This window comes from Capsicum annuum, chromosome 12 (genome assembly GCF_002878395.1).
Source record: "Capsicum annuum cultivar UCD-10X-F1 chromosome 12, UCD10Xv1.1, whole genome shotgun sequence".
In the NCBI taxonomy this organism is placed as follows: Eukaryota; Viridiplantae; Streptophyta; class Magnoliopsida; order Solanales; family Solanaceae; genus Capsicum; species Capsicum annuum.
In genome coordinates this window covers 147916351-147926115 of record NC_061122.1, presented here as the reverse complement: position 1 = coordinate 147926115, position 9765 = coordinate 147916351, and the positions used below count along the sequence as shown (strand labels likewise).

General features: G+C 36.7%; 1 non-coding gene across 1 annotated transcript; it reads left to right on the top strand.

The window, feature by feature from the left end:
• The first annotated feature begins 300 nt into the window (after positions 1-300).
• Positions 301-407, top strand: LOC124889856. Its single transcript, XR_007048770.1, has one exon. It is a non-coding gene; the product is annotated as a small nucleolar RNA R71 (small nucleolar RNA).
• The last annotated feature ends 9358 nt before the right edge of the window (positions 408-9765 follow it).

The window sequence follows — 9765 nt, the reverse complement described above, 5'->3', positions numbered from 1 at the left end:
TGCTGCTTGTGGAACCCCGAACTTTAAGTTATTAAGCTAAGCAATCATATGATTTTGCATTGTTGTAATTTGCACTTGTAATGTAGTAAACTGGTCTACCTCTAATACCCCTGTAATCTGTTTAGGAGAACTCCTCAAGTCGGCATGCCAGTCAGGATTCCCTTGTAAAATCCTATTCAGCAATGTGTTAATTCTTCATAAGTCTTTTTAAGAGCCTGCCCACCAGTTGCTGAATCTAAGAGAATTTTTGTATTTGTATCTAACACCTCAATGAAAGTATGAACAAGAACATCATTGGACTAATGATAGTGAGGGAAATTTCTAAGCATGCCCTTAAATATCTCACAAGCTTGGTAGAGGTTCTCTCCTTCTTTCTGTTTGAAACTCAGAATCTCACTTCTCAAACATGCAGTCATCCCTAATGGAAGGAATCGAATAAACAACTCTCGAGCTAGATTTTCCCATGAAGTAATGGAGATTGGTGGTTCAGCATGTAACCATCTCTTTGGTTCCCTAATTAGAGTAAAGGGAAGAGTGCCAATCTGACATAATCAGAATTTACCCCTTCTGGAATATAAGTATTGCTTATTTCCAGGAAGGTCTGTATGTGTTGTTGAGGGTCTTCATAGAAAAGGCCATGGAATTGCCCCCACTGAATTCAACAATTGCACCATATTCTGCTTTAATTTAAATTGACCACCTGGTTCGGGTTTGTCAATACTGTTTGTCACATGGTTTGTGAATAGGATTTCCACCTCATGAACAGGTCTACCAGTTGGTTAAGCAGGAACAACTAGGATAATTGAAGCTGGGACATTTTCAACATTTGAATCGATAGGGTTATTTGGATCAATTGGTTGAGCTATTTGAACCGGTTGATTGGGATATTGAGCTCTTCATCTTTGTTGAAATATCAGTTCTGGTTTTGGAAAAGGCTCTACCAACTCTTTATCTCTCGCCAGACCTGTAGTCAGCTAATCCTACAAAAATTCAGCCACTAAGATGAAGTCGTTAACACTTAAACATATTGTATAAAACCAAAAATTTAGCAACTTACTAATTATAATAGTCCCAGGCAATGGCGCTAAAAACTTGTTGCAACTCAAATGCACGCGCAAGTGCACATGATTGTACAAGTAATATAGTGACTTAGACAGTCTGATATCATTCTCACGATGACTAAGCTACTGGATATTCACCTAACTTTTAGTTTTATACAATGCGGTATTAAGTGTTGTAAATTATCAAGATTATTGTGAATTCAAGAATAAGTATGTACATTAAAATAACAATTTGTGGCTAGAGAAAAGCAAGAAACGGTTGTAAACAATAATGTGAAGAATTCCAGCATTGAGGCATATTGAACAATTATACAAATCTCTATTCTTATCGCAGTCTAATTGGTTATCGAGTTGTTGGTTCATAAGGTTTATGCTACGATCTTGGTCTCCCGACCTCAAATCTTTTATCTATTGAATATTGCAACTACTACTCCCGCAGAGATACAACAATTCTTTTAGATTCATAAATTTATCTATTTGCAATTGAACCAACAAAGGCTTCTAGGCATATCCCTATCCTAGATGCTAATTCAAACCCCTTATTTCATAAAAGCATAAGAACCTTGTTCCTTAATTTCTTCATTTTATCCTATGATTCTCCTTTCGGGCTCACATAGAAATATAGATTTATTCTAATGATGGCCACTCATCAAAATAGTAAGCTCAAGAAATTAAGAAAAACCCAGATGATAATCCAAAAAGAAACTATGCTAAAGAATATCACAAAGTAATCATGTTCTTGTCCCCAACCCCAGAACAAGGGTATTTAGTCTCTCATATTTAATTTAAACATAGAAAATAAGTAATTAATCATACCCAAAATTAATCTTGAAGTAAAAAAGTTCAAAAGAAATAGTAAGAACCCTAAAAGAGAGAATTTTGTGCTTTTTTGCCGCTGCTATGCTTGCCAAAAAGTGCTGGTAATTGTGTTCACATTTTTCTTTTATACTGGGCCAAAATTTGCCTGGGTGGAATAGAAAAGTCACCACCCTGGCTATAGTGCCGCTCTAGGTAAGGCGTCGCGGGCATATCTCCTTGATCTACTATAATTTACTTGTGGAAATTTGTCCAAGTCCTGGGAGCCCCGTTGTAGGCGAGGGACCGCCTCCTCTGTTGCACCGCTCTAGGTGAGGCGTCGCGAGCATATTGCCTAGGTTTACTATAAGTTTCCATGAACAATTCTTCTAATGTTGGGAGCCTATATTTTGAGCCCGCGATGAGGGCATAATGCCTTGCATTACTGGAACTCATTTTTCCACTATTTTTCAATGGCACCACACTTGTTCCTTTCAGCTCCTTGCTCCGATACTTGATCCAACCTCCTTGCTTGCTTTAAAACTCCTCGCAACGTCTGTGATACTCTATATAATCAACTCATAACATCAATCACCACTTGCTTCATAATATGTATCCGATTTTTGTCCAAATCCATTAAAAACCTACCCTGCATCACTAATCATGTCGTTTAGATACAAAACATATTTAAGGCTTAAATGCAATAAGAATAGCACATCTTGGCTCTCAAAACAAGGCCAAATATGGGTGAATATTGGTGATTAGACATATAAATATGCCCAAGATCAGTCCACAGCCAATGAACTTCCCGATCTAAGATCCTCTCTGGGACCACCTCATAGAACAAAGAATCTAAAATACCAATGTCTCCAAGGGAACAACCAACGAAGTATCAGCCACGCATTTCCATAATATGGACACATGGAATATCGGATGAATAGAACTCATTCTGGGGGGAAATCCAACTCATATGCAACATTAACAACCTTTCTCAAAACCATATATGGGACAACATATCTGGGACTGAGTTTTTCCTTCTTTCTAAACCGTATCACTCCCTTCATGGGAGATACCTTCAAGAACACCCATTCTCAAACTCTTTTCACCTTACATCCGTGTAGGACTTTTAGAGACTTTAGGCGTTCTAAGCCTATCCTAAATTACATTCACCTTTCCATGGCTTGGTGAACAAAATCCAAGCCAAACATCCCTACTTCGCTAACCTCGAACCACCCAATAAGAGATCGACACATCCTACTATCCAATGCCTTAAACGAAGCTATACCAATACTATAATGGTAACTATTGTTATAGGCAAATTCAATGAGAGGCAATTTATCATACCAACTACCACCAAAGTCTATTACGTAATCTCATAGCACATATTCCAGAGTCTGAATGGTTCTTTCAATTTGCCCATCCGCCCAAGGTAAAAGGCGGTACTAAGGTTCACTTTAGTCCCCAAACCATACTAAATTGAGCACTAGAAATATGATGAAACTGAATACTACGATTTGAAATGATCAATATAGGCCATGCAAATTTACGACCTCCTAATGGAATAACTTTGCATAATCCTTGGCTGAATAATTAGTCCTCACTTGCAAGAAGTAAGCATACTTAGTCATCCTATCCACAATGACCCAAACGGATTCACACAGATCCCGAGGCCATGGAAGGTCGGTAATAAAATCCATATTAATTATCTCCCACTTCCACACAGGTAATTCAATTTCTTAAAGTAGCCCACTTGGCCTCGTATGTTCCACGTTTACTTTCTGACCACTATGTACTTAGTCACAAAGTTGGCTACATTTGGCTTTATATTATTCCACCAATATATATCCTTAAGATTATGATATATCTTTATTGAACCGAATGAACCGTATACCGACTCATGGGACACAACCAAAATCCTGCATCGCAACCCATCCACGTCGGGAACACACAGCCTCTTTTGGTACCTCAAGATACCATCACCACCGATCTCGAAGGCCATCACCTTCTTCTTACCCACATCATCCTTGATTTTCATCAAGAGAGGGTCTAATTCAAAGTTTAAGAAATGAACTCCAAGGTTAGACAAATGGTGAATATCCTTCACCATTTCCCATTAATTCTTATCTATATACAACAAACTACCCATTGATAACCTTCTAAGAGCATAAACAACCATGTTAGCTTTACATGGAAGGTAATGGAGGCTCATAAGAGAGACCTTCAGCAACTCAAGCCACCTCCTTTGCCTGAGATTAAGCTCTTTCTAAGTGAACACATACTACAGTCTCTTATGATTAGAAAAGATATCAAAATACATCATATTTAAATAGCGATGCAAGATTTTTAGCACTCACAACACAACCAATAACTCTAAGTCATGAGTCGAATAATTTCTCTCATAAATCTTTAAATGTCTATAGGCATAAGCAACCACCTTGCCATACTGCATCAACACATAACCCAAACCAACTTAAGATGTATCTCAATAGACAACAAAACCCTCGATACCCTCAAGTAGATTCTAAACTAGAGATGAAGTCAAATTATCTTTTAGCTTCTCAAAACTACCCTCGCAAGCATCAAACCACAAGCATTTCACCTTTTTTTGAGTCAACTTGGTCAATAGAGCAGCAATAGTAGAAAGACTTTCTACTAACCTCCTATAATAATGGGCTAAACCCAAGAATCTTTTAATATCGATTAGAGTCATGGGTCTAAGCTACTTTTTAACCACAATATTTTTCTAAGGATCTACCATAATCCCCTCACTCGATACAACATGACCAAGATAAGTTACTGTATTCAACCAGAACTCATATTTAGAGGACTTACATACAACTATTGATCTTTTAAGGTCTGCAACAAAAGCTGAAGGTGATCAGTATGATCTTCCTTACTCTTAGAGTATACCAAAATATCATCAATAAAGACAATACAAATAGATCCAAAAACTGATGAAATACCCTATTTATTAAGTCCATGATTGCCTTAAGGGAATTGGTCAAGACAAATGATATCATAAAGAACACAAAATATCCATATCGGGTATAGAAAGCTGTATTAGGGATATCCACCTCCCTAATATTTAAATAATAATACCCAAACTAAAGAAACAATCTTAGAGAAAAATTTGGCACCCCCTCCCAAATATTTAACTAATAATACCCAAACTAAAGAAACAATATTAGAGAAGAATTTGGCACCCTGAAGTTCATCAAAGAGATCATCAATTCTTGAAATTGGATACTTATTCTTTACCGTTACCTTGTTCAACCATAAGTAATTAATGCACATATGAAGGGAAATATTCTTATTGCCTATGAACAAGATAGGTGCACCCCATGGGGACACACTAGGATGGATGAAACCATTTTTTAAGAGGTCTTTCAACTGCTCAAGTTTCAACTGCTCCTTGAGTTTCTTCAACTCAACTGGAGCCATTTTACACGGCGGAATAGAAATAGGACCAGTGTCCGAAATAAGGTCAATACCGAAATCAATCTCCCTATTGGGAGGGATACTAGGTAGATCATCAGGGAAGACATCAGGAAACTCATTTACCACAAGAACATAATGTAAAAAAGGACCCTCTAGGTTAAAATCTTTAACCCGGACTAGATTATAGAAACAACCTTTGGAAATTAACTTTCAGGCTCTAAGATACAATTTAAATCTTCCCTTAGGCAATAAAAAACTTCCCTCCCATTCAACAATTGGCTCATTAGGGAATTTAAACATATCCTTACTGGTTCAAAAATCTAAAAAACCATAGAATGAGTTTAACAAGTCCATTCCTAAAATAATATCAAAGTCGATCATGTCTAACTCTATCAAGTATACCAAAGTCTCTTTATTACCAATAGATACCACACAACCCCTATAGACTCTTCTAACAACCACAGAGTCTCCTACCAAGGTTGAAATAGAAAAAAGGTCCAAAAAAAACTCAGGATTGAAAGCAAAATGAACAGCCACAAATGGTTTCACATAAGAGAGAGTGCACCCCATATTAATTAAATAGTAAGCATCATGAGAAAAGAGTTTTAATAAACCAGTAACGATATTTAAAGATGCCTTGGACTCATGATGAGTTATGAGAGAATAAAGATGATTCTAACCAGTGTTGGACCTAGAAGTGGCACCCTTTGGTGAAGGAGCTGATTAAGAGGCAACAGGAACCTTGTTTGCCCCATAAGCAACTCTAAAGGGTCAATCCTATTGTATATGACAAATCTGATCACTCATAAGAAATGGTTCCTCCTTTTCTCGCACTGACCATGTTGGTACTGACCATAAAATTTGAAAGAAGGGTAGGATGATAATGATTGGGCCTTACTAGCCTTATATTTATCACCCTATCCCTTAGAAGCATCACCACCTAGAAAATGTAAATCACCAGACAACTTTAGGTATGGAGAACTAGCTATTGGTTAGGAGTTAGGACTCCCCTAACACTTCTTCTTAGACCATTTACACTCTGTTTTTGGCCTCCACCCTGTTCTAAATACCAAAATTTCTTGCTCTGCCTCTCACCAAGCTAAGCATGCTTTTTTTCTCATCTTAGGATTTCTGCATATAAACCACAAATCGAGAAATATCTATATCCTTGTTTAACAAAGTAGCGTTACTCTCCAAAATCAAGCCTCGAGACAATCCCAAAGTGAATTTCTTATCTGGGCCCTCATGCTAGATACCGACTCAGGAGCATACTGGGACAACTGATATAATTTTAAGGCATACTCCTTCACTGTCATTCTTTATTGCTTCAAGTTAAAAAATTCTTCTGCCTTCACCTGCCTTGACTTTTGAGGAAAGAAGCAGTCCAAAAATACACTAGTGAAATTATCCCACAAGGGAAAAACAACATCTTTGCCTCTGGACTATTCCCATTCTTCGAACCACTAGTATGCCATATTTTTTAATAGGTAGGTAGTAAACTCTACACCATTAATCTCTGAAGCATGCATAATATGAAAGATCTTCTCTAACTCATCAATGAAACCTTGAGGATCCTCCTCATCATTTGTAAATATCAAAGGATGTAACCTCATAAATTTTCAATCTCTAGTTGCCTCAGACAAACCCATAGTTGCACTAGTAAAACCTTACTATTATGACTAAAATGTCACCAACTGAATTAATAGATTAATAGAGCGATGGAACGTAGCATTAGTAACCTTTCCTTGAGGCAACAGAGTCTGAGTGATGCCCTCAGGAGTAGGATTAGTGGGGACATATGGGACTTTATGAGGATAGTAAGATATAGATACCCTTGACCACTTCTAGATCCTAAAAGTCGAATGAGCTCCATCCACATTGTACTCAAATGGGACAGAAGGAGTTCTAAGGGCATCAAATCTTCTTAAAGGTATGATTTGAAAGACAAACGAACAAAAATTAGAAGGATCAATGACCTTAGACTTTATAGCCTAAAATTAAGACAATAAGAAAGAGAAACATTCCTAAATGTCTCAAAGCCTCTCTCTTATAAGCGTGGGGTACTACACACCCATAAAAAAGAATCTACTTGACACGGCTTTGTGGACACCCAATCGACCATGAACCTAGATATGATACCAACTTGTTACAACCCGAACCATGGCCTATCCATGACAAGTATCTCAAGTCTGATGTGGACTAGAGATTACCTCCTTTATCAAGCCTAACTAGTACAACAACCTCAAATGTCTCATGAATTCCAAACATTTAACAAGATAACATATAATAAATCTAATATCAATTCATTTTATATCAATACCATCCACCAGTAACTGAACAACCATCCATCACCAAAATAATCAACCAAACTACCCAAGTCCACAATAATCCAACAAATCCTCCATAAAATTAAAATCAATAAAATGTTGAGACATGCCCTCGATAATAGCCGAAAAATGTCTAAACAAGGTATAAGACACAGGAAATAAAGACCATGAAATAAATCCTTCCAAAGTATGGAAGCTCACCACTTCAATATCAACTCATGAACTAACTCAAGCACCTGATCACTACACAGGAAAAGTAGAAGAAGTTTCAGTGCCTGCATCATATAGGGACACAACATCCAAAAATTATTAGCACTTAGAGCACTAGCATGTAGCTTAGGGATAGAAGAGCAAAATAATGTCATAATAGTAATTCAAAACAAGTGTAACATCCAAATCATAAATCATATAAAATGCATATACATATGTATAATATGACATATCGGGGTAGGGAACAAGGCTTAGCATGAACTTTGGAAACCTTAACCTAGGATGCATAGCATAAACTTTATATAACAAGGCACCCATGGGATAAATAGGCCCATCTCTCCCATAGTTGGAAGGGCCCCAATGCATGTAGCTGTACAAACCAGAGAATATCCATACACCTATATTCCTTTATAAGGAAATTAAACCTCCTGGCATGGTCAAGGTGACTTAAGCACCAATCTATATAATATAGGGGACTTGAACCTTCCATTAATATATTTATTTAGGGGACTCAAATCTCTAGGTCATATAAATACCCGCACCGACTTGTGCAATTTCTAGTATTAGTCCTTCAGACCCTACTTCCATGGCCCAGATACACATCCTACTTTAAAGCCAAATTAAAATATTAATTTCACATACACAACCATTAATCTAATTACTTACCTAAGGAATCCTATTTTCATTATTATACCAACTCCACTTGTAAGTGTACAACATGCCATAACCATTATTAATCAACTCGGGACTCGAACCCATTCTCTAAACAAAGATATCAATTCAATTAAACATTGAGGGAATCAAACCCATTTAGTATTTCAAATCAATTTATGAACAACAAGGCCGTTGTTCACTATTTACCAGTCATTAACATTCGTAGTCCAATGCCTCAATTCAAAGAACAATTTATTATGTAACAAGATCATTTTCATTGACATTTTCATAAACAAGTTGAGGACATACCATTATCAAAGCGAAAAACAAAAAATTTAGGGTTAAACATAACCCATTATTTAAACCATAATTCCCATGCACCCATATGCGCAATACCATTATCAAAATATGTATAATCACAATTTGAACCATGAGAAAGTAGTACTCAACATTATGAATTCAAACCCTCAACCATGGTTCTTAAAACAACTATTAATAACTCACAAACAATGCTTAAAATATATGTTTTTAGTAAACTAAAAATAAAAGAAGATTCACATGCCTGAGTTACAAATATTCACGAAGAGAATTTGATCATTAAGCCCTTAGATGACCACTTTAAAGAAACCCTAGCCTAATCTTTCTTGAGATTTTTAGAGAAAGTTTAGAGAGTGTTTGATCTTGAAAAGTGTATAATGGATGAATAAAATGTGTTATAAGATGTGGGGTATTAAGTGATTGGGGTAGGAAATGTCCAGGATACCCTCAGCTTAAAATCTGTAAAAAGTCCACTGGTGGCTGTGAATCAAGCCATTGAGTCATAAACATAACATACGTCTATTACTATTGAGTTGTCACCAAGTTAGAGAAATAGACACCACATACTATCAATCTTACGATGTCCTAGTCCCACTTGTCACTAGACCATAGGACTCATATGATCTAGTCTTAACCAACATAAAACACCAAGGGCTTGGACACTGGACAACATACAACTGGACCCTAACCACTTGTCACATGATCATACGAGTTATGAGGAGTATCCCTTAAATAGGATAGAACTTGGCTGATAATACAATGGTTTAGTTGTAACTTGGGTCCCTAGACCAGTACCATACCATATAACTCATGGTATGAGTCGTAAAATGGGCAGAGAACCTAAAGCTTATGAAATTTATAAAGGCCAAAGTCCGGGGTATTTCAAATGTGGACCCTAAAGTTATTTTAGTGCTAAGGAGTCATAATCACTTATTATATTCATACGTACTATACCATCCCCC